Source organism: Lissotriton helveticus, chromosome 6, assembly GCF_964261635.1.
Source record: "Lissotriton helveticus chromosome 6, aLisHel1.1, whole genome shotgun sequence".
In the NCBI taxonomy this organism is placed as follows: Eukaryota; Metazoa; Chordata; class Amphibia; order Caudata; family Salamandridae; genus Lissotriton; species Lissotriton helveticus.
In genome coordinates this window covers 200,114,038-200,139,850 of record NC_136067.1, presented here as the reverse complement: position 1 = coordinate 200,139,850, position 25,813 = coordinate 200,114,038, and positions in this window count along the sequence as shown.

Genomic DNA, 25,813 nt, shown 5'->3' with positions numbered 1-25,813 from the left:
TTTAGGGTAGTGTTGTAGTGTATTTGTAGTGTAGGGGGTAGTGTTTTAGGGTTTAGGGTGGAGTTGTAGTGTATGTGTAGTTTAGGGTAGTGTTTTAGCGATTAGGGTAGTTTTGTAGTGTATGTGTAGTGTAGGGTAGTGCTTTAGGGTTTAGGGTAGTGTTGTAGTGTATGTGGAGTGTAGGGTAGTGTTTTAGGGTTTAGGGTTGTGTTGTAGTGTTTGTGTAGTGTAGGGGGTAGTGTTTTACGGTTTAGGTTAGAGTTGTAGTGTATGTGTAATATAGGGGGTAGTGTTTTAGGGTTTAGGGTAGTGTTGAAGTGTATGTGTAGTATAGGGGATGTGTTTTAGGGTTTAGGGTAGTGTTGTAGTGTATGTGTAGTGTAGGGTGTAGTGTTTTAGGGTTTAGGGTAGTGTTATAGTGTATGTGTAGTGTAGGGGGTAGTGTTTTAGGGTTTAGGGTAGTGTTGTAGTGTATGTGTAGTGTAAGGGGTAGTGTTTTAGGGTTTAGAGTAGTGTTGTAGTGTATGTGTACAGTAGGGTAGTGTTTTAGGGTTTAGGGTAGTGTTGTAGTGTATGTGTAGTGTAGGGGGTAGTGTTTTAGGGTTTAGGGTAGTGTTGTAGTGTATGTGTACTGTAGGGGGTAGTGTTTTAGGGTTTAGGGTAGAGTTGTAGTGTTTGTGTGGTGTAGGGTAGTGTTTTACGGATTAGGGTAGTGTTGTAGTGTATGTGTAGTGTAGGGTAGTGTTTTAGGGTGTAGGGTAGTGTTGTAGTGTATGTGTAGTGTAGGGTAGTGTTTTAGGGTTTAGGGTAGTGTTGTAGTGTATGTGTAGTGTAGGGTAGTGTTTTAGGGTTTAGGGTTGTGTTGTAGAGTTTGTGTAGTGTAAGGGGTAGTGTTTTAGGGTTTAGGGTAGAGTTGTAGTGTATGTGTAGTGTAGGGGGTAGTGTTTTAGGGTTTAGGGTAGTGTTGTAGTGTATGTGTAGTGTAGGGGATGTGTTTTAGGCTTTAGGGTAGTGTTGTAGTGTATGTGTACTGTAGGGGAAGTGTTTTAGGGTTTAGGGTAGTGATGTAGTGTATGTGTAGTGTAGGGTAGTGATTTAGGGTTTTGGGAAGTGTAGGGGGCGTGGAGGGTAGTGTTGGTGTATAAGGAAAAAAATTTAAAAAAAGAATTTTTATGCGTAGTAAAATCCTGTGAAGTAATGTACTGCTAAGTAATGCCTATTTAATGCTTTTAAATTTTTTTTGCGAAGTAATGGTATGCGTAATGAAATACTGCTAAGTAAAGGCATTTGCGAAGTAAAAACTTCGTAGAAAAGGCATGCTAAGTAATAGCATGCTAAGTAACGTCATACATTCGGGTACTGATGGACTTGATTAAGGCCTGTGTACTAAATCAACCAGATATCTCAGTGGATAAATGCATATTCTGTGAGATTGTGAGCACTTTGCAGTGAATATATTTTATTATTTCTGAGCTAAATAAAATGAGTACCACTAGCTTGGTCTATTTTGCTGCATGATATACACAGCACTACCAGGGCTAGGCTGACCAGCCAGTGGTTGTAAGCTAGCATAGTCAGGGCTTTTAGGGCAGCGTAAGTCACCATAAACCTATCCTAACACTCTCACCATGTATGAAGAACAAATGGAAGTTTGATGCTAACCAGGAGAGCTAGGGCTATTATTTGTGCCGATTTCAATTCTACTTATGTGCCATAATTAAACAAATGATTGTTCTCTTAACAGACTTCACTGTCTGGCAGACATGTCAAACCAGCTACATGGGCATATCAGGAATTCGCCCAAGATCGCACAGAGTGATTCAGTGCCTCTGCAAGTGTCGTAAGTCCTAGCCAAATGTTCATAGCATACAATAAAACCTTGTACCTTATTTTTCGCCCAGACACAGCCCACAGACACACATCACCGAACTGTTGATCAAATCACATCTCTCTGATTCAGGCCGTGTTGATAACATTAGCACTCCTGGATCCCAGTGCATTTTGGGAAACATTTAAAGCAATTTCAAGTGGCAATTTGTTTAATCAAATTTCCCATTAATCTTTCAACTGCATTTTAAATGCCAAGTTGTAATGCAGCACGTTTAGTCGAAGCAGAAAAAACCCAGGCATTATGAAATGCGAGCTGCAGCCAGCCTAGGAAAAATCTTGCTAATTTGAAAAAGGATTCAGAAGAATCATACTTAAAAAAAATACACACATCATTGTAAGAAGGTGAAGGCATGACAGCAGGATACAGTGGAGGGCTTTGAGAGAAGCAGACAGGGAAGGGCTCCTAGGAGGACCTACAATGGAGATCGGTGAGGCGAGGATGGCAGTGGAGCCCCGGACACCAGTGCAGCCTTCCTAGTCGGACAGTGTGCCTCAAATAGGGTGAAGGATCTGTAGCCAGAGCAAAGGGAGGACAGTGTCGCACCACTTAAAGGGACACTCAGGGCAAGTTACCAGCACTAAAAGAGTGTCTTATAAGTGCAACAACAGGTCCCATGCACACGCATGTGAGTAAAGGACAATACAACACAGTTTCAGTTGATTAATGATGAAGACACTGGAATCCTTTCTTTGTAATGTTCACTTTTAATGGTGTGTTGCTTAACGATCTAGCCAATGCGTGTATCGTTAGTGGAGTGTAAACCCTTCACTGATTCAGGGCTGGAAATAACGTGGAGAACAACGTGTGTTACAATGTATTTTCTGAAAAAATGAATAGTATAAGCAAGCACCTTCAAGAATATTTACTTCCAAAGGTGTACCAGGAATGATTCCTGTCTATGAGGGGAAGCCCCCAATTTTTAAACTGAAACTTAACCAGGAATTATAATGCTCTTGTGGGGACCACATGCACGGTTCCGATGTGAGGTTCAAGCAGTGCATGATGGAGTATGGCGCAGTGTTTGTGCACATCTAGGTAGTGAGTGTATACCAAAATAAAAGTCTATTTTAGAGTAGTATAGAAAAACTATATTGTGAGTGAGAGATTAAACGTAAACAGACAGAAAAGCCTATTCCAGGGTGAATAAGAGTATACATTGTGAGTGCGGGATCATGAGTGGTGTAGCGACATGTCTTTCAAGTCTGGATTTAACCTATCTAAAAGTAAGAGCGCTGTGATATCTGGATTCTGTCATAAACTCTTGTGAGATGTATACATGAGCCTACCTGTAACGAGGTAAATTGATTCTTAGACCTATAATGAGAGGTAGGAGCTCCAGTCAAGACAAATATCCTAAGTTTGTGTGAAGCAAAGACACCCTGGCTTCAGGTTAAAACACATAAGACAGGCACTGTTGTGAAAGGCTCACCTTAAAACCGGTTATAATTCTGACTCGGTAGGTCATAAGTATTCCACACTGATGAAGTATATACAGCTCCCATCAGTATTCATAGAAAGACTAACACCACGACATATAAGTGAAAACACTATCCAATCCTCATTTCTGTCAGAGGGATGAAAATCATATTGTACTGTATCATACAAAAAACATCTACTGCGAGCGAGCTGTATCTATTCTTCATTATGGCCCAATCCTAACTTACCTCTGGGTCAAGGTATCAAACCATTGTTTTCGATCCGGTCCTGTGGTCAGTAACTTTAGCAAAGTTTTACTAAACCTTGATGTGGCAAGCAGTGTTGACATGGCACAATTGGCCATGCATGAGTCTAAAATCAAGCAAGAAAGAATCCTATATCAGTCCTAAGCTTGGCACCGAATTCCATCATATTGATGAATACGAAGACGCGCTCCAAGTCCAAAATCTCTTCTCCTCTCTTACCTCTGGCGAGTAAGCCCAGCCTATCTTGTGTCTCCGGGATCTCATTTCAACCGGATACCGTGGGAGACGCAACCCGGAAATGTATTTAACCAGTCTCAATGTCTGAATAACTAGACCACAAGAACAGCCTTGCATCAGAAGTCTGGTGTAATTCGCAGTGTGGCATGCAGTGCGTACATTCTTCACACATGCGTGTTTTAGAGAGAGTAGATAATTGATAGAAGTCCAGGAAGTATTGGAGGTCACACATGGTAAAGACAACGGTACACAGAAAGTACATAATAATGAGAACTAGAGAATATATAAAATTGACATGTGACTTGTTGACTGACATCCAAACATAATGTGACCAAGTGTGCAAGAAGATGTACAACAGTGAAGATAGCGAATATAAAGGCAAAGCTACATAGAGGGCCACTGTATTCCAGTGAGCTCAACAAGACAAAATCAGTTTGCGTGTGTTTATGGGGCAAATCACTCGTAGAAAAAACCACGGGGTTTTGAAAATAATGCGTACGAAGGCAACAGTACATATGAAATGAACAAATTACAGAGAGTTTGACAAATATCGTGCATATGCAACGTTACGTGTCATCTGATGTGCAATGCAACCAATGTGATTTAGAAACTTAAAGTTGCCGTTAGAGGACATAAACGCATTGCTTTAAATTATCCATGTATCACATAAGGAAGGTGCCTATGATAAATGCAGTATTGCTCTCAATTACCTAGAAAATAGTGCATCTCTTGATCACTGTTAAGACCTTGTTCGAACGACCTCAAACGCATTGTCCAAAAGGCTTTAGACCATCTGAGTTGTAGTTCCCTATTGCTTCCCCTAAGGCTGGGTTCAGTCATGTCTATTCCATAGAACAGAAAATGTTTGTGTGGACCTTGGGAGGAACATTCCCACACATGTAGTGCCATTGGGTATCTGGGGTCCTGTTGTTTCAAAGCCCGAATGTGTTCTCCTACTCTTTCCCTCAGTGTCCTAATGGTACTACCTACATATTTTCGTCAACTGACGCATCATTCCAGCACATAGACCACAAATTTCATCTTACAGTTTATGTTGCATCAGATGTCATATGTTCTATTGGGACCAGAGAATGTTCTCTTGTAGTCTTAACAGTGATCGAGAGGTGCACTATTTTCTAGGTAATTGAGAGCAATACCGCACTTATCATATGCACCTCCCATATGTGATACATGGATAATAAAGAAAAATGCTTTTATGTACCCCAATGCCAACTTTCAGTTTCTAAATCACATTGGTTGCATTGCAGATTGGATGACACGTAACATTGCATTTACATGATATTTGTCAAGCTCTCTGTAATTTGTCGTTTCAAATGTACTGTTTCCTTCATATCCATAATTTTCAAAACCCCGTGGTTTTTTCTACTAGTGATTTGCCCTATAAACACACGCAAACTGATTTTGTCTTGTTGAGCTCTCTGGAATACGTTGGCCCTCTATGTACTTTTGCCTTTATATTCGCTATCTTCACTGTTGTACATCGTCTTGCACACTTGGTCATATTACGTTTGGATGTCAGTCAACAAGTCACATGTCAATTTTATGTGTTCTGTAGTTTTCATTATTATGTACTTTTTGTGTACCGTTGTCTTTACCATGTGTGATCTCCAATACTTCCTGGACTTCTGTCAATTATCTACCCTCTCTAAAACACGCATGCGCGAAGAATGTATGCACTGCATGCCACACTGCGAATGACACCAGACTTCTGATGCAAGGCTGTTCTTGTGGTCTAGTTGTTCAGACATTGAGACTGGTTAAATACATTTCCGGGCTGCGTCTCCCACTGTATCTGGTTGAAAGGAGATCCCGGAGACACAAGATAGGCTGGGCGTACTCGCCAGAGGTAAGAGAGGAGAACAGATTTTGGACTTGGAGCGCGTCTTCGTATTCATCAATATGATGGAATTCAGTGCCAAGCATTGGACTAATATAGGATTCTTTCTTGCTTGATTTTAGACTCTTGCATGGCCAATTGTGCCATGTCAACACAGCTTGCCACACCAAGGTTTAGTAAAACTTTGCTAAAGTTACTGACCACAGGACCGGATCGAAAACAATGGTATGATACCTTGACCCAGAGGTAAGATAGGATTGGACCACAATGAAGAATAGACACCGCTCGCTCGCAGTAGATGTGTTGTATGATATAATACAATATGATGGTCAACCCTCTGACAGTAATGAGGATTGGACAGTGTTTTCACTTATATGTCGTGGTATTAGTCTTACTATGAATACTGATGGGAGCTGTCATTTCACAGACTTAATTGCAAAAAAAGGAACTATACTTCATCAGTGTGGAATACATATGACCTATGATCAGAATTATCACCGATTTAAGGTGAGTCCTTGACAACAGTGAGTGCCTTCTGTGTTTTAACCTGTAGCCAGGGTGTCTTTGCTACACACAAACTTAGGATATTTGTCTTGACTGGAGCTATTACCTCTTGTTATAGGTCTAAGAATCAATTTACCTCCTTACAGGAAGGCTCATGTATAATTCTCTCATGAGTTTATGACAGATCCTGATATCACAGCAATCTCACTTTTATATAGGTTAAATCCAGACTTGAAAGACATATCGCTGCTCCACTCATGATCCCGCACTCGCAATGTATAGTCTTATTCAGTCTGGAATAGGCTTTTCAGTTTTATCCCTCACTCACAATATTTCTATACTACTCGGAAATAGACTTTTATTTTGATATACACTCACAACCTAGATGCGCACAAACACTGCGCCATACTCCATTAGGCACTGATTGAAACTCACATGCACTATCGGAACCGTGCATGTGGTCCCCACAAGGGCATTATAATTCCTGGTTAAGTTTCAGTTTAAAAATTGGGTTCTTCCCTGATAGACAGGAATCATTCCTGGTACACCTTTGAAAGTAAATATTCTTGAAGATGTTTGCTTATACTACTAATTTTTTCAGAAAATATATTGTAACACACGTTGTTCTCCACGTTGTTTGGAGCCCTGAAGAAGTCAAGAGTTTACACCCCCCTTACGATACATGTGTTGGCTGGATCGTTAAGCAACACACCATTAAAAGTGAACATTACAAAAAAAGGCTACCAGTGTTTTCATCATTAATCAACTGAAACTCTGTAGTATTGTCTTTTCCTCACATGCGTGTGCATGGGATCTGTTGTTGTATATAAGCAGACACTCGGGTCCAAAACTGGGGGTTTAGGGGTAATTTTCCATCACCTGTGGACTACATTTAACTGTTTTTCTTCTGTGTAAACCTTACGCTATTTGGCAAGCACCTTTTAGCTACCCTGTGATAATTAACACCCCCATCTGAGTCTTCTAAGTGGGCAGTTGGAGGAGAGGAAAGGTGTACAACTAGCGGTGGCCATATTAAACAGTAAATTCAGTGTAGGACATTCGTTCCTTCACACAACGGCACTACGCAGCAGCTTCTCAGTCTCCAGAGTTGCATACCTGTCTGCAGCAGTCTTTTCTATTGAGTCAACTTGTGTAAGTGGGATGTCCTAGACAGTGCCATCAATCTGACTGATGAGGGAGATGCTCCCTTGACACCTGAACAATATCCCTGGAGCAGTAGAGGGAAGTTGCGCGCAACTTGCATTCAATATTCTCTTTGCATCCTTTTGAATATTAGCACAAAAGGAAACAAAAAGCTGCCATGTTGATGGACAGAGTCAGATAGCAATAAAGACCTGCAATAGAAAACAAGTTCTCAGGGCATTCCTCAGTCTGTAATGTGTGCTCTTGTGCCTCTTGGCCCCCTCTTGAACCATAGCCACAGCGCTATCCATTCAAAAGTTTCATGGAATTTGAATTTGGTCTTAAATGCTCTGCAAATGTAACCAGATTAGATTAAGAATTACAGGCCTATTCACAAGTGAATGAAAAGGGGCACTGAAGCTGAACACTCACCCATAGTGTAACACAAGCAATAAAGAAAGAAAAAAAGTATTTTGTCAAAGAACACATAAAGAACCAAAGCGTAACTATATAGGGGCAGATTTACAATAGCTGGCGCATCCCTGCATATCAGCAGGGATGGGCCAGTAATTGTGCGCGCAGCTCCGCCACCCATAATGCGCCGCATTTACAATGTGGCGCACCAAGGGGCAAAAACGGCACAGATGCGTGACGCATCTGTGCCGTAAAGGCAGTGCATTGCTGAATTTGCTTTGCAAGCGCGATGCACCTTCAGCAATGCTCTGGGGGGGCATATTCTTCCAATGCTGCGTCAAGCCTTATGCCTGCTTCAAGCAGGCACAGGGTTTGGCGCAGCATTTGCCTAAAAGTGACTGAGGGAAATCTTGTAGATTTCACTCAGCCACTTTTAGGAGGCCTTTCTGCGCCGGAACGTCCCTTCCTGCGCAGGAACGCCTATATGTGGCACAGGGCTTTACAACATGATGCATCTCCCAGATGCGTCACGTTGTAAGTACCCCGCACCATGGCGCAGAATTTGCGCCGCCGCTGCATCCCAAAAGTGACGAAACGGCGGCGTAAATGAGGCACAAGGGGCTTGTAAATCTGCCCCATAATATTTATTTCCTGCCCTTTTGGTGGAATGAAAGACAAACAGGCAGGACTGACCACTAGCAAGCAAAGACTTTTACAGGACACTGAAATTAGCAAATGAAATGGCTTGAAGCACACAAACAAAGTACATACTAAAGTATATACAACAGGTCTCAAATTCTTGACCTAAAAAGAGCAATACTTCAGCAAGCCAAAAAGCAAAATTAACTGGGCACAAATTATCCAAAGGCATCACATATCATTACCCAACATATAAACATATACACTGTTTGCAGAAACAAAATGTGAAATACCCATTAAAACAAAACATTTTGTAATTTAATCTAAATCCCTCTATGGCCTAAATGATGTTTCAATACAAAAGACCCCACAGAAACAGTTGTTTCATGCACCTATATTATTACTAGGCCTAGTGGCTGGAACGCCCATTGGCAGACTAGGCCACATAGTGAATTAAATGAATGTTACAAATTTATTAAAGAAACATGGAGAAAACGTAGTGAACTATGCTAATTTTTCCTTTATAAAAGAAGAAAAATGATATGCAAAAAAATAACGAGGCCCCTACTGAAACTGCCAGCCACCCACCACAAAAAAAAATAATAATAAAATAAAAGTACAAATAAATCCTGGTGCATGCCCCCAATCACATAAAAGAACACCCTTATACACTGGTTTTTCAACTAAACATGTGAAATCTAAAATACAAAGTCACTAAATCTAATAGTATGTATGAAGCAGACAAGGAGGGTGATCCTTCCAGCTCCAAATCCAATGAAAAGTGACCAGGAATTATACAAAGCACAGGGACCTGCCTACTAGACAGGAAAAGGAAATTGGAGTCTCTGGGCCAGTTCCTTTTGGTAAATTAAAAGTAAAAATAAAGGGTTCTCGCACAAAAAATACAACTCCAACTGCCAGTTGGAGAAAATAATCCACTCAAAAAGCCTTTCAGCTGCTTCTCAAGCACAAAAGATGCTCCAGTGCTCCATTTGCGAATGTGATCAGCACTTCATTGGTGCAGTCACAGCCAGAAGCTGTGTGACAGAGTGCTAAGTCTTGCGCGGGTTCGCAAGCACCCTGAAAGTTTGGTGGCCCTTGCGAGTGAGTACCAAAACAAATCTTGAGAGCACAAATAAAAACTATGAACTCTGCTTTGCACCGTAGGGTGGAATTCTGGAATTCCATGCTCCTCAGGAGAGTGCGTAGTGCCCGAATGCCGCAAACTCCACGAGATTAGCTGAGTTTTATACCCGAGCCTAAAGAACCCAATGTTATCCGATGAGAGTTACAGGCTTGCAATAGTGAAAAATAAATTTGGGAGGTTTTGACAACCAGGGCATGTAAAACCTAAAAGTACATGGGCTGTTTAGGGCACACCCTTAGGGTGACATATATATTGAAAAGGAAGGTTTAGCCCTGGCAAAAGGTTTGTTTTGCCAGTTCAAAATGGCTGTTTAAAAGTGCATGCACAGGCTGCACTGGTAGATATGAGACATGTTTAAAAGGGCTGCAGGCCCACTAGTAGCATTTAATTTACAGGCTCTGCGTACATGTAGTACCACTTTACTAGGGACTTATAAATAAATTAAACGTACCAATTGGGTGCAATCCAATTTTACCATGTTTAAAGGAGATAGCACAATCACTTTAGCACTAGTTAGCAGTGATAAAGTGAGCAAATCGCAACAAAAACCGGTTCAGCAAAAAGGAGGAGTGAAGACAAGTCAAACAGGCAGTGACAAAATATATTGCTGTGTTGCAGATTAGGTATCACACAAGATTGGATAAAAAGGTACCTCCAACATTAGAGGATTGGTGGTCATTATTGTGTCAGACCCATGAAATAAAAACAGCAATAATCAAGATGATGAGGTATTGGTGGTGTAAAGTTCAAAATGAGGGGGCATATTATCAAGGACCGGTGTTAAAATTATCGCCGTTTTATCGGCAGGAAACTGCCGATAAAACGGCGATAAGGGGCTTGATAATATGCCCTTGTTAATTCCCATAGAAGCCCATGTTAACATCAGAACATGGGCTTCTAAGGGAATTAACAAGGGCACATTATCGCAGTTTTATCAGCAGTTTCCTGCCGATAAAACGGCGATAATTTTAACACGGGTCCTTGATAATATGCCCCCGATACTTTCGATATTGTTCTCATATAGAACTGCTTTGAGACAGACTGTAGTAGAATAGCTCTCTTTCTTACTTTCTGTTTTTTTTTCTCTTTTCTTTCTTCTTATTGCATAAAAAAGAAATGGACAATTAATAGTACAAATGTAATGGAAATGGTTTAACCACTCTAATAAAAATTATTTAAAAAATATCATCCAGTATTGGGAGCAAAGTACGCTCTGCCAGCAGAAGCCCTTCTAAATTAGTCATCTGTCAGTTGGAGCTCAGTGACAAACAAAGGAACTGCAGGCCAAACTGGGACAGGAATTTTGCACAGGAGAAAAAAAGGAGGACCTAGCCTTGTATGAAAAGAACGCTTATTAGGACTCCTGAGGTTCAAATTAGATGGTAGCTGTAATGGTGAGGAGCCTACAATGTGCCCACACACTTCTCGCTGGCCCCAGAGTATAGTGCTTAGCTTTGTGGTGGGGACAGCACTCACAAATTGTTTGCCTCCTATAAAAGAACTTGGATGATGCGCAAGGTGGGTCAAGAGCACTGAGTAGCCTTGTTTTTAGAATATTGTTTTCCTTACTGAAACTTGGCTAAACAAGAGTTCAGGGCAGATATTTTTTTAGGCATTGCTGAGGGATCCACTATTTCACATAAAGATTAAAGATAGGGATTATGGTCCTGAGAGGAAAATTGCAATAAGTCATTGCTCTAGGTTGCAATGCACCATACAAAAACTAGAAGGCTTAGGATTAAATGAAGGACTGGTCTTTTTAACTAAAAATATTGACAAATTCTCTTTGTCAAGAACCTTAATTTACTGGCCACCAAAATATCAGCCTAATTTTTCTGAATCATTAGCGAATGTCACGACACCTTTCTATCTGCAGTATTCTAATTTTACTGTTTTGGGGGCTTGTAACCTACATGTTGATTAGCCCAAATGCTAGTTGACCCGTCAAACTGTTGAGACTATGTCTGATTTTATTCTCAAACAAGCGGTCAAAGGTCCAACTAATGAAGATGTTCACATACTGGACGTCATTTTTACAAATGAGTCCACTAGTATGGACTGATCATTTGCTAGTTCTTTTCAATTTGACAATCACAGATACTCAGCCGAAGGTTGAGAGACAATGTAATGCCTCCCACCCTTGGCATCGTATATCCCATGCTAATATATAGAAGACATCTGCTCCCATATTAACATTGAAAATGTGCAAGGGAATTGATGAAACTGTCAATTCCCTTAACAAGGCTCTAGATGAAGGCCTTAAGAAATTGGCACCAATTCATAGAAGTGTGAGAAAAAGAGTGCACCATACAGCACCATGGCTTTCAGCCTCCTTGTAGCTGGAAAAATATACATGAAACCAGTTAAGAAAGAGTATGAAGATGTAAATATAAATTAGAGGAAAATGTCATTTATAAAAAAAATTAAACGACTTTTGAAAAACATTAAAAAGCAAAAGCAGACTTGTTTACAACAGAAATTGCTGATCTGGAGAACTTATCAAGAGCTATCTGTAAGGAAGTGAAATAATTTCTAGATCGAAAAGTAGCTAAACAAGAGATCCCTCCTTCCCAGTCCTTTGTGGATGATATATATAGCTTTAGTTTTTCTTGGAGAAGTAGAACACAATTATTCAAGTTTTGAAGGGTCAAGAACCTCCTCTAATTATGAGTCTGTTAGGAAGAGGCCTGGGTCCTTATTGACAATGTTTAAACATATATCTTTAGAAGAATCGAAAGTAACCATTCAGAAACTTCAATCAGGTTCTACACTAGATGTAGGCCCTATCTTCATTTTGTCCAGGGCTGCATTCTCTTTAAATGTCTCTCTATTTAAGTTGTCACTCAGACAAGGAATATGACCAAATATTTGGAAAAAGTCCTAGATTGTTCTTTATTGAAAGAGACAACTACTGATCTATCAATTTTGAATAACTATAAATCCATTTCCTTACTGTCAGCAATAGAGAAAAAGGTAGAAGCCATGGTGAATGTTCAGATAAATAACTGTTTAAAAGAGATTGTATCCTTCACAGTTCTAAGTCTGGCTGATGGAATAGCTTCAATAAGGAATCAGAGGTTACAGAGGTTATTAAAAAAGAAAGCAGTGGTCGTTCTCCTTGATCTATCTGCAGCATTCAATACACTGTCTCATAACACCTTGCTTCACTGATTGAAGGATGCAGGCATTTGGGACATATCAGTACAATGGATTAGCTCCTTTCTGACAAATAGATAACAAGCAGGATTATTACCCCCTTTTATCTCCAGTTTTAGAGAAATGAGACGCAGGGACCCTCAGGAGTCTACATATATTCAAATCCAGATAACTCCTTCTGAAATCCTTGACCCTTGGGGGGTGGCACACCACTCGGGGGAGAGTGCCGGTAATGTCAATCAATCCAAAATTCTAATAAAGCGCACTCTCAGAGATGATAAGGTGAATGCTTACTCGTTTGTTATGCATTTCGACTGGCAAGCAGTCTTGATCACACAAATAAATACATGTTGTAGTCTCATAACATAGTCTTACATGAACATAGACACAGACATAAGACTGAATGAACTTTGTCAGTGAGAAAGACCATGACGGCCATCATGGAATTGAACTCAATTCAGTGTGGTACTAAGGCTCAAAAATGAGTATGATTGTCATTGTGACTGTGTGTGGGTTATTGTTGGGTATGTGGGGAGCAAATTATCAGACGAGAATGAAGTACATAAAGAGGTAGTCCTATACCCAAGAGTACCGTCTCATATCTCACGCATCTAACACATGTGTTGTCACGTGGCCGATAGGGACATTGCCAACATCACTAAGTTAGCATGGCTCATGCAGCGATGATGCTGTTTTTTGCGCACGTTACTACATAACTTTAGTTTTGCAAGACTCTGATTATGCCTTTCACATGAAAACTGTCTGCTGTGTTTGTTCTTTGCCTGTTCCTGGAGTTTAGTCTGAACATTGTGAGCAAGGTCGATAAACAATGTCCCTTGTCACTCAGTTCGTGTCAGGCCCTAGCTCCTAGACAAAACATCCCACTGCAGATAAGACTGGAGACTCGTACTTTAATATTACGGTGATAGACACACTTGGAGAGGAACCTTTCCAGAGAGAAGAGCAACACTCACATTCCATGTAGAAATCCCATCTATACTCTAAGGTAGAGTGTCTGCTGACAAAACCCAAAGATCTTCTAACATATAATAATACTTTTTCTTTCCAAGGGAAGGTAGGTTAGGCACTATATTCCTTTCTCCATTGTCTATATAAGATGACATCTCCCTTCATAATATATGGACTGGCTGCGATGCTAACTGTTTTACTGTTAAGCATTATTCTGCTTGTTGTGGCACCTATATTGCATGCTAGAGCACGTTAGTTAAAATAAACTTCTTGCACTAAATTTGTGTCTTGTTCAAATCTTATTGTGGACAGGTACGAGAGTGTGAGTAAAAAGGTGTGTCTTGTTAACACGATTCCTGAGAGATCCGGGAGTGTTGTGTTCTGGGTTGCCTAATCATTTGTTTCTCAATGTTTGTGTAGGACACTATAGCTAGTCGGTCCTGGACTTGTGGGCACTGAGGTGGTAGGAAGGATCAGTCTCTATACACCAAGGTCCCATAATGCTGTGCATAGTCCTGCGAAAAGGGCGAGAACTTCATAGGTAAGAAGATCAACAAATGCCTAATGGGTGTCTTTACTTGACTCAGGGTGAACCAAATCAAATGTACTCAAAAAATCATTGGAGGGGGAACAAGAAGAAGTTGTAGTTCATTCAGCTTCCTTAGGCTAGAGCAGAAAAATCAAGTTGGGGGGAATGAAACAGGATGTACGTTGTTACAACGAATGCTTTTTCCACGCATGCTGTTACAACGCATGTTTTACAACGCAAGCCTTTACAACGCATTGCTTTGGGGGGTGCTGGATAGTGAATAGTTTAATTTACTGTTCCAACTCCAGTCCCCGTGGATAGTAGGGAAGGTGTTGGATAGTAAATTAAAACTATTCCCTATCCTAGAGCGCCTCCCAGTGTAATACGTTGTAATGGTTTTCGTTGTAACACCTGCGTTGTAAAAGCACTGCGTGGTAAAAGTTGCGTGGTAAAGGATGTTTCCCATGAAACACTTGTCCTGTGTTCCCAGGGTCCATGGTAACGTACGGGGGGTCATGATAGTAAAAAACCCTCATAGGCGAACACAAGCATCAGGCCGTATATCTTGGTTCCCCACCATTCAGTGCCGAAACAGCATTATCATTGGGTCTTTTCTTTAGGATGTTATGCTGACCTTCACATGGAGGAAGACCAACTGGAGTGACAGTAGTGGCCAGGAATAAAAAGAGGGCATGTTAGTGTGGTATAAAATTCCTTATATCGAGTCTCGAGTATTTTTATTCTGTAGAACACTGGTATAGGAAGCTAAAAACAGAGACGTGCGCTTTGAGGCCTAGTTACTAGCCTTTTGCACTAGTGAGAGCGGTCAACATGTTTCAGCCTACTGGAATCTCTAGAGGCTTTCATCAGGACCAGATGATTAAGAGTGTATATTGGCTCTTAAGTGAAAAAAGTGGTGTACTCACCACCTTTATGTTTTAGGAGGTAGATAAATTACTCCACATTCAAAATATCAGACTGTTTCACATGCAGAGCTGCGAGTATTACACACATCCTTGATTCAATTACACAGAGGTGTCATACAGTATCTGTTGTGTAATGTACCGGCGGCTCCGGCGGGTTCTGCTTAGCCACCAGGGCATGGTGGCATGGTTATAAGTCCTATCATGAGTAATTCTGTGATGGTGAAGCAACCTCAGAATAGAGATGAATTTCCTTTTTGGTAGGGTGAAAATTTTGAGCAACTCGAAACTGTATTTCCACACACGTCTCCTGTGGATAAACACAGGATACTTTCCATGAGTTTACCGAAAGGTCTTATACCCAATTTAGCATATTGCGCCACTTGGGGGAAGGTGTTTGCAGCTGTTTATTCCCCCTGCTTTGGCACCCCCTCCATGACGGTGCTTCTGACGGTTCCTAAGGAAGTTCAGGATGAGTACGGGCGGAGGCCGCCTTGGAGTTGGAGATGAGACTAGTGGGGGCATTCCCTAAAGTCTCTGACATGATTCTGGCTAATGTTCAGGGGGAGGCAGTCAGCTTGCATGAGAGTCAGCATTTTGAGGCAGTGTCCGACGTTTATAAACAACGTGAATTGTCAAAGGCTATAGCTAAAGTATGTAAATCATGGGGGATACAATAATTTGGGAATTTGACCATTTACTCAGAATCAAAATAAAATAGGCAGAAGCAAGGTTCGAGTGTGGGATCACCGACACCTGATACTTCTAAACGTAGATATGATTTGCGTGACCGCGCTAAACTAAAGACAACAAAAAGATTTCAGGTTCCTGATCCGTACTCTCCTTGATCCTTTCAGGAATCATCGGACCCAGAGTTCGGTGGAGGGGAGCGACAGGATCGCAGACAAGGTGAGACCACGCAACAAAGACGTTTCTTTAGTATGTTATGCTGACCTTCACATGGAAGAAGACCAACTGGAGTGACAGTAGTGGCCAGGAATAAAAGGAGGGCGTGTTAGTTCTCATGTGAGTGTGGAAATAAAATACTTATATCCAGTCTCGGATGTTTTTATTCTGTAGAACACTGGTATAGGAAGCTACAAACAGAGACGTGCGTTTTGAGGCCTAGTTACTAGCCTTTCGCACTAGTGAGAGCGGTCAACATGTATCAGCCTACTGGAATCTCTACAGGCTTTCATCAGAACCAGATGATTAAGAGTGTATATTGGCTCTTAAGTGAAAAAAGTGGTGTACTCACCACCTTTATGTGTTAGGAGGTACATAACTTACTCCACAATCAAATTATCAGACTGTTTCACATGCAGAGCTGTGAGTATTACACACATCCTTGATTCAATTACACAGAGGTGTCATATAGTATCTGTTGAGTAATGTACCGGCGGCTCCGGCGGGTGCTGCTTAGCCACCAGGGCATGGTGGCATGGTTATAAGTCCTATCATGATTAATTCTGTGATGGTGAAGCAACCTCAGAATAGAGATGAATTTCCTTTTTGGTTGGCAGAAAAGTTTGAGCAACTCGAAACTGTATTTCCACACACGTCTCCTGTGGATAAACACAGGATACTTTCCTTGAGTTTACCGAAAGGTCTTATACCCAATTTAGCATATTGCACCACTTGGGGGAAGGTGTTTGCAGCGGTTTATTCCCTCTGCTTTGGCACCCCCTCCATGACGGTGCTTCTGACGGTTCCTAAGGAAGTTCAGGATGAGCACGGGCAGAGGCCGCCTTGGAGTTGGGGATGAGACTAGTGGGGGCATTCCCTATAGTCTCCGACATGATTCTGGCTAATGTTCAGGGGGAGGCAGTCAGCTTGCAGGTGAGTCAGCGTTTTGAGGCTGTGTCTGACGTTAATAAACAACGTGAATTGTCAAAGACTATAGCTGAAGTATGTAAATCCTTGGGGATACAATAATTTGGGAATTTGATCATTTACTCAGAATCAAAATAAAATAGGCAGAAGCAAGGGTCGAGTGTGGGATCACCGACACCTGATACTTCTAAATGTAGATATGATTTGCGTGACCGCGCTAAACTAAAGACAACAAAAAGATTTCAGGTCCCTGATCCGTGCTCTCCTCGATCTTTTCAGGAATCATTGGACCCAGAGTTCGGTGGAGGGGAGCGACAGGATCGCAGACAAGGTGAGACCACGCAACAAAGACGTGAGATGGTTTGACATAAAATCGTAACTGGAGGGACAACTTCCGTACCATGCACTGTATCAGAAGAAAAAAGTTGACGCTTTGAAATCAAACTATGCCTCATATGGTGAGAAACCTGCTCCTCAAATGGAGATGGGCTGTGACACTCCTTGACAGTGAGGCGGAAGTTGCCATAGTGCAGGAGGCACTCCATCCTTGTCTGAAGGTGAGAGGTGAGAGATCCTGATACTTTTATAACAGTGGAGACAGCAGATACGCAAGTTGCCCCAAAATAGAGTTTATGGGATAATCCTCAAAATTGAGGGTGAGGCAATCTTTTGGGAAAACCTTACTTCCTCTTATTGGCAGAGGCTGATTGGCCTCCCCCATCCGTCTTGGCTTCTTCACGAGGGGAAGACGTAATAATTCCTAGTTTTTCCTGATATGTCTTGGAGGAGGCTAGACAAGTTTACACACAGGAAAGAGCCTTGGCATTAGCGCCAGCTGTGCATCGTAACCAAGGGGCTGGGACAAACTTTCCCCGGCACATGACATACATTTGCATTCTATGCCATGGTCACAGGCCCAATACCCCATCAAACGAGATGGCAAAGCTTCAGTGAGTGAAATCTTGACCCAATTGGAATATCAGGGTGTAACTGAACCCTCTGCTTCATCAAAGAATAATCCTCTTTTTCCGACTTTGAAACCGGACGGTTCCTATCACATTGTTTTGGATTATAGAAATTTTAATAGTCATGTGTGCACGTTTGCCGTACAAATCACACACAGCTCTACGTTGAGCAATAACATAGTACGTAAGGTGTATAAGACAACTGTGGCTATTTCCAATTACTTTTACAGTCACAATCTGGGTCCTGTCAGCCGTAACTTGACCGCATTTACCGCGGTCAGCAATCAAAAAAGATTTACACATTTGCCTATGGGCTATAACAATAGTCCAGGGGCTTTTGCTACATGAGTGATCTCTCTTCTACATAACATAGACCCATACGCTTTCTCATACGTTAATGACATCTATTAAACAGATGACGAGTTGATGCTGCAACTTGTCTGCGTTGATTGCATCATTATGTCTTTTGCCGACCTTGGGTTCAAATTTAACGTTGCTAAGTCACACATCGCCTTTTTGGCTATGGTTTTTTAGGGTTATGAACTCAACAATGAAGGTGGGTATAGCGCCTACTTTCTTGGAGAAATGCGCTCAATTGCAACCTCCTTCAACTTTAAAAAAGTTACAATCTTTGCTGGGATGTTTAACTATCCGGCGAACATATATCCTTGAATATGCCCAGCGTATCAAGTCGCTTTATGCGTTGATACAACCCTCTTTTCGTCTTCCAGCTGGATTCCCCAACACACAACAATTCTACGGTCTTTGCAATCTGATATGCTTGTGAACAAATTCCTCTTGACAAGAGAAAATACCACGAATTTGGTCATACCAGGTACATTGAGTTTCACATACTCTAATTAAGGTGATACGGTCCCCAAATCTCACTTGTACACTTAAGCAGAGATGCGTTTCTCTTCGATAGACAAAATTCTAACTGCAGTTCCGTTGGAGATTCTTAAAGAATGCTCTCTTGCTCAATGTAAACGCATTCTTATCGTCTCGCCTGTGCCAGCTCTTGAGGAGGTCACTGAGGGGCGTGTTCCGAATGGCTTTGCGTCCTTGTTGGACTCAATAGGCAAGTTTGTTGACATCCGCTGATGTCACTTTTATCTTTGACCTATCATTACAGACGCAGATGTTTTTACATTACAAACAGGTTTATCTTCCTCCATCATCACTAGTTCCTCTGGATTGGTACACATGTATCATTTGTACCGATGGGTCTGCTCAACGGGCCGGGGGCTCTAACCATGTTTATTCGGCTGCCTGCGCTATGGTGACAGGTTCTGTGGTTGACAGGGATTTTAAGTCTTCCTTGGTGCATAGGCTATCTTTAGGAGACTGTACAGCTCAATTGGCTGACCTGTGTGCTTTGTTGTTAGCTCCAGAATTCGATGATTCTGCAGTGCCCACTCTTATTGAGTGCATTCCTTTAATGACAATTTGTACTTTTGCTCTCAAAATGATTATAGCGATTCTACGGTGTCTCATGAGATTCTATGGTGGCTCATGAGATTCTACTGCAAAGGCTTCAGGAGATTGGGATGGGGATCCGGCCTTAGGTTGGTTCCGATCCTTCTTAGAGGGCATGACCTTCCAGGTCACTGTGCCACCTTTCCATTCCAAGGAGCATGCCATTACACATGGGGTGCCGCAGGGCTCCATTTTGAGCCCTCTGCTCTTCAATATCTATGTTCAGCTGCTGGCATTGGTATCCAGGAGTTGAGGGTTGTCATTGGTATCGTATGCCAATGACACCCAACTTGTCATCGCTTTTTCCAAAAAACATGAATTCAAACCTTGTTAATTCAAGGATGATCTGATGACCATTGCTGATTGGTTGACAGCAAATTGCTTGCAATTAAATGCAAGCAAGTCGAAAATACTTCTGCTCAGGAGAGACCATGATATGTGGTCAGAACAGTGGTGGCCGGATAATCTCAAACCTGCACCCTCTCCTAAGGAGGCGGGTATGAACTTGGGCATTTGGATTGATAGAAGTCTGTCTTTCGATATTCAGTCCAAGGCAGTTGCAGGCACCTGTTTTGGGCTATTGAGAGGTTTGAAACCTATTCTGGGGTTCTTTGAGCCCACTGTTCATCAGACGATCCTTCAGGCCACGATTTTGGCAAGGCTGGGCTACGGGAATTCTTTATATTTAGGGGCCAGTAAATCTTGTACTTTGCGACTCCAAAGAACTCAAAACGTTGTGGCCAGGAGCCTGCTTGCACTCCTGAAATCCTGCTCAGTGTCTAGGTCCCTATTTAAACTTCATTGGCTGCCGGTGGAGAGAAGAATTCAGTTTAAAGCTCTATGCATAGGCCATAAAATGTTGTCTCATCAAGCCTCCTCTGTCCTAGCTGAAATGCTAGTGCCATACATTCCAAATCCACCGCTCCATTCCTCAGATCAAAGGTTGGTCTGTATTCCCCTTGTTTGTAGAGCCAGAGCCGGTGGCCGGTCTTTTAAGGTGCTGGTGGCTAAACTCTAGAACTCTCTTCCCCCTGCAATTCAAGGACTACAAAACCATCTAGAGTTCCGCAAAGCTATAAAGACATGAGTCTTCCCGGACTAATCTCTGTTATTTCTCTCTGCACTGCTTTAACCATGTTTACTTGGGTAGAGCTGGGATCCCCCATTGCTGGGGCAGCTATGTGCTGTACAAATTTTAGTAAATAAATAAATAAGTAAAGGCAGTGCAATAAAGCATAACATGCTTTGGGTTCAAGTGGCAGCTCTTAAGGAGAGTCTGCCGCTCACACATGTTATCCATACTCTTGGCCATCAGCTTGTGGGAGCACATGCTGCTGGTAATTCTGTGTCTGATGAGGCAGCTAAATCTGAAGTAGCCACTTGTTCAGTAGCAGCCGTAACAAGGTCCATGACTAAAATAGACAATTATATACTTGCTGCTATATCTGTTACGAAAGATGAGACAATATTCCTGCAAGGTTTTCCTTCCAAATATTCTTATCATATGTCGCCAGGGCAAGTCCTGTTTGCAACAATACCGTCCGTTGGGGATCTGCTGATTCCCAATGCAGACCGCAGGCTTCCTTTGATCATAGCCACTCATGAGGGCATGACATGTGTTCATGCTGGAGTTTCAGCGACAGGGTCCCTCTTGTGGCAGCGTTATTGGTGGCGTGGCTTGTATTGACAGACTCGAAATTATGTTCTATCTTGTGACATTTGTGAACAGATTAAGCCATCCACAGTTGTACCACATATGCAACCATACATTTTGAATCATCCATTTGGTGGTATTTACCTTGATCACTGCGGGCCTTTATCATCAGACACTGCATGTAAATATATTTTGGTTGCAGTGGATTCTTGCACGAGATTCCTTTGGATTTGGCCGCTATGTTGTACTGACACTCTAAATGTCATTAGAGACTTCCAACGTCTTTGTTGAAACATTTGCCTGAGGCACCTTCCATTCTGACCAAGGTCCAGCAGTTGCCTCTGAGGCTTACAAAGACGCAATGAGGTCGTTGGGGGTGCTGCTGCAATTTTCATCTCCATACAGGGCTGAGGACAATTCTGTAGTTGAGCGAATGAACCATGCCTTAAAGCAGTCTTTGACAGCTAGGGTTTTAGGTACTGGTCGGAGTTGGCTGACTCATTTGTATGCTGTCTAACTTGCACTAAATAGAAGATTTCTGGGTGGACAAACCGCATACAAATTGCTCTTTGGCATTAAAATGTTTGTGCCAGACCTTGGTGGTCTAGACGTTACAGTGGCTGCTCCAACATTTGATGTAGATAACCGTTGTGCTATGTAACAGGGTCTACAAAACACCTTCGATGCCCTTGCAAAGGATCATGTGCCCTTTGTCTGCAGATGCAGCGGTGCTGATTCTGGTAACATACTGGCTTCCTAAAGTTGGAGATATGTTCCGGGAGAAGTTGGAGAACAAAACATAATTTGGTCTCCCCTATCGTGCACTGGTCCCAGTTCTTGACTTGAAGGGCACTCATACTGTGATTTTGCCCCCACTGCCTAGTCGGAAGGAGAATCGCTTAATTTCAATTGAACATGTCAAGTTACACAATTTGGCCGATATTGTATAGTACGCCTATCAGCATTACTCTGCAGGATGTTTCCCCGCACCAGATGTCGTCCCCAATGATTTCAGCAGTGCGGGAACACGAAGTGGAAACCTCTATCAATGTTTTGACTGTTTTGTAGTCATCTACAGCTGCTACATCCCATGAGTATGCTTCTCCGCCACTGGAACACACTATTGATATTCCAACTACCGCTATAAAATCATCTTTTAATGCTGATCAACAGTTTTTCACCTGGGAGCTAGTGGTTATTATATGGACAGAGATAACTTTTCTTCAAGTTCTTCATCTTCTTCTTCAGCATCCTCTGTGGCAGACCCACCAATGAAAATTAGTATTTTCTTTTCCCGGTTTCGAAAGAATTATCTGGTCCCTCCATGGACATACATTTGGAGGGTGCTAAGTATGGTATTCCTCTTCATGTCAATAGGATTTGTGACAGTCTTTTTCCTTTTAATCAATGCCCATTATTTGCCTGAACGTTCTGCTGTCCATTTAGTCGATGGGTGTTGGCACCGGAAACTTTCTATCATAAAATAAAAAGGGACCAAACCAACGTTGATATACAAAAAGAGGGACAAAGGGCATTTGTCAAGGTCCAGCATATGCGTCCAGAGTCATGAGAAAAAACAATATGCTGTTCCTATTAGTTAAAAGGCTGAGTCATTAAAGGGATCTACAAGTGCTTGCCTATGAATGAATCAAAGGATGGGAATCCATTTTTTTGGAATTTAGGGCCCTCACACACCTAGATATTTGTCAAGCTTCATCATCGGGCTGCTCCTTGTTGAATTAGCCCTGCAATACCTGACGGGCTACCGATACGGGGCACTTTGTCTGAGATCTTTTTTCCAATAGCCGTTTGGTGCCATGGGGGTGAGGGGCCCTAAAAGTGAAGATGTCAAAAAATGTGTTGATTTTAAAACAAGGTTGGTAGTACCAGCAAAAACAATTTTAATAAGTGAGTCTCCTACCCTGAGTAAAAACAAAACGAAAGGCGCAAAGCTGGAATTTATTTCTCCGTTGGGGCGCTCTTTCATGTGGAAGGTCAACATGTTTCTCGCCTAATCCTAAATCTAGGGGCGATTCTTTAGGACCTAACAACTTAATGTCAGATATTTTCACCCAGGGTAGTGATGTGGTCAAAACATCACACTATTAACCACCCTATCTACTAAATTGTATGGAATACCTGGTAGTGCTGGATCTACCTGATAATACAGGATCTACCTGTTTTTTGGGTGGGGGTTTTAAGCGGAAGGCCGGCCCCGGGGGATGGGGTCCCCGGGGCCAGAAGTGGCCCAGCGAAGGGTCACCACTTGGCCCCCCTTCCTTATTAATAATAATAAATTAAGAAATAAACAAGGTTATGCCCTAAATAGACTTCGCGATGGGGCCCATGCGGAACCCTTTTCCCTTTTTTAAATTTTTTTTTATTATTGGGTCAGGCTCGGGGGGATGGGGTCCCCAGAGCCCACAACATTTTAAGAGAAGGGGAGTTACACAGCCCCCTTCTAACAAAAATTTTTAATAAAGAAAAGCCGACATCTCACCGGAGGCCCCGCCCCCTTCCTGCACCACTCTGCAAACGTGACTCCTGGCACTTTTAGGTTGGGGGATTAAGTCCCCTTGTATCTTGAGAGTCCCTGGTGGCCAACTAGCCCACCAGGTATCCCCAGTAAGCCCCACACAGTGGGATTGCTGAGAGGTGGTCTGAGGCCATGCCCCTTTTTACACCACTCTGCAAACGCGCCTCTTGGCGCATTGCTGATGACGCGGAGAGTTCTTCTTTTGTCGTGAGGACCTCAGGACTAAAGTAGACTTCATCCCTCAGTGTGCCAGGAGGAGCATTTCCAGTGTGGTCTACAAAGGGGGCGTGACCTCAGACCACTCTCAGCAATCCAGATGTTTGGGGCTTACAGGAGGTACCTGGTGGGCTAGTTGGCCCCCAGGGGCACTCAGAATTCAAGGGGACTTAATCCCCCAACCCCGAACACACCAGGAGGCGTGTTTACAGAGTGGTGGAGAAAGGAGGCATGGCCTGTGCCCACCTGTCAGCTATCCTACTATTTGAGGCATACAGGAGTGTTATAATCTATTGCTGCATTTTCCTTCTCTATGGTTCCTCTATCTACTGCTCAGCCAGTGTGTGTATGGATGTATGTATGTATTTATTGCTTATTGAGCGCAGCTGTCACCCAAAGGGTATCCTGGCGCTGAGACCTAACCATGCATCTATTAAAAAGCTACATTACTCTGGGGAACAAGTAGGTTTTAAGGCTCTTTTTAAAAGTGAGCAGATCAGGGCAACTCCTTAATGTCAAGGGGAGAGTATTCCACAACGTGGCAGCCGCGAAACTAAAAGCGCGACCACCCATTCTCGTTCTATTGATTTTGGGGACTCTTGCCAGAAACGCCGAAGATGATCTTAAAGGTCTGGCTGCCTGATACCAGAGGAAGAGAGTCTGGAGAGGTATTGGTCCCAGTCCATGCAGGGCCCTAAAAACAAGGCAGAGAGCCTTAACCGCAATTCTCTGCTGGACTGGGAGCCAGTGCAAATCGGCCAAAGCTGCCGATGAAGAGGCGGACCGTGGTCGAGACAGGGCCAGTTTAGCGGCCATATTCTGTATCCTTTGGAGCTTTAAGACCAGAGTCTTCGGGGCGCCCAGAAGTAGTGCGTTGCAGTAGTCAATCCTACTGAGAATGGAACTACGCACTACCTCAGCTCTGGAGCCCCGTGGGAGAAGTGGCAAGATTTTCCGTAGAACACGGAGCAAGCCCATACATGTTGCTGCCGTTTTGTTTACGGAGGCATCAAGCTGCAAATTGGGTTCGAATAGAACTCCCAGGTTGCGAGCAGACTCTGCCGCCTCCACCGAGCCCGGGATGGACACTGGCCAAAAATCGGCCGGTAGTGTACGGGGAGTTCGGTCCAAGGAGCAGTGGAGTACCTCCGTTTTTGATCCATTGAATTGTAGCGCATTGGCTCGCAGCCATGCTGCTGTGGCTGCCATACAACGGTGAAAGGCATCCCTTGAAATAGCATCTGAACCCTCAAATGAAAAAATCAACTGAGTGTCATCGGCATAGTTGACAACAGATATGCCGAATGACTTTATCAGTGCTATCAAGGGACGAAGATATATATTAAATAGGATCGGGCTAATGGCCGATCCTTGAGGAAGTCCCTGTTTCACCCGCCTAGTGGCTGATCGAAAAGGTGGTAGTGCCACGGCTTGTTGTCGGTTGTCCAAATAGGACATGAGCCAGTCTAAGGCCAGACCGCACACTCCCGCACTCCGAAGACGGCCTAGTAATACTTCATGGTCCACCGTGTCGAACGCGGCCGACATGTCAAGTAGCACCAAGAATGCAGACTTGCCCTTGTCGACTCGCGTTCGCAGATCATCCAACACGGTGACCAAGGCCGTCTCGGTGCCGTGCGCTGGCCTGAAGCCAAATTGTGCAGCATCCAGGCATAGATTTGTTTCTAGGAAGTTGGATAAGGCTCTTGTAACCCATCTCTCGAGGATTTTTATCGCAAATGGTAATAGCGAAATTGGCCTGTAATTAGCCGAGCAGAGAGGGTCCAAAGAAGCCTTTTTCAACAGAGGTGTTACAATAGCCAACTTCCAGCTGTCTGGAACTGACGCTGTGGTCAATGATTGACAGCAGATGGAGTGCAACGGAGGAAAAAGCTCATCTTGAAAGGCCTTCCAGATCTTATGAGGCATTGGATCCAGCGGCGATCCTGACGATACACTACTTGCCAGGGTAACAAATTCCTCTAACGAGGGGGCGGAAAAGCTGGACAACTGAGGCATACCTTCCTTGTTAGGTGCCCAA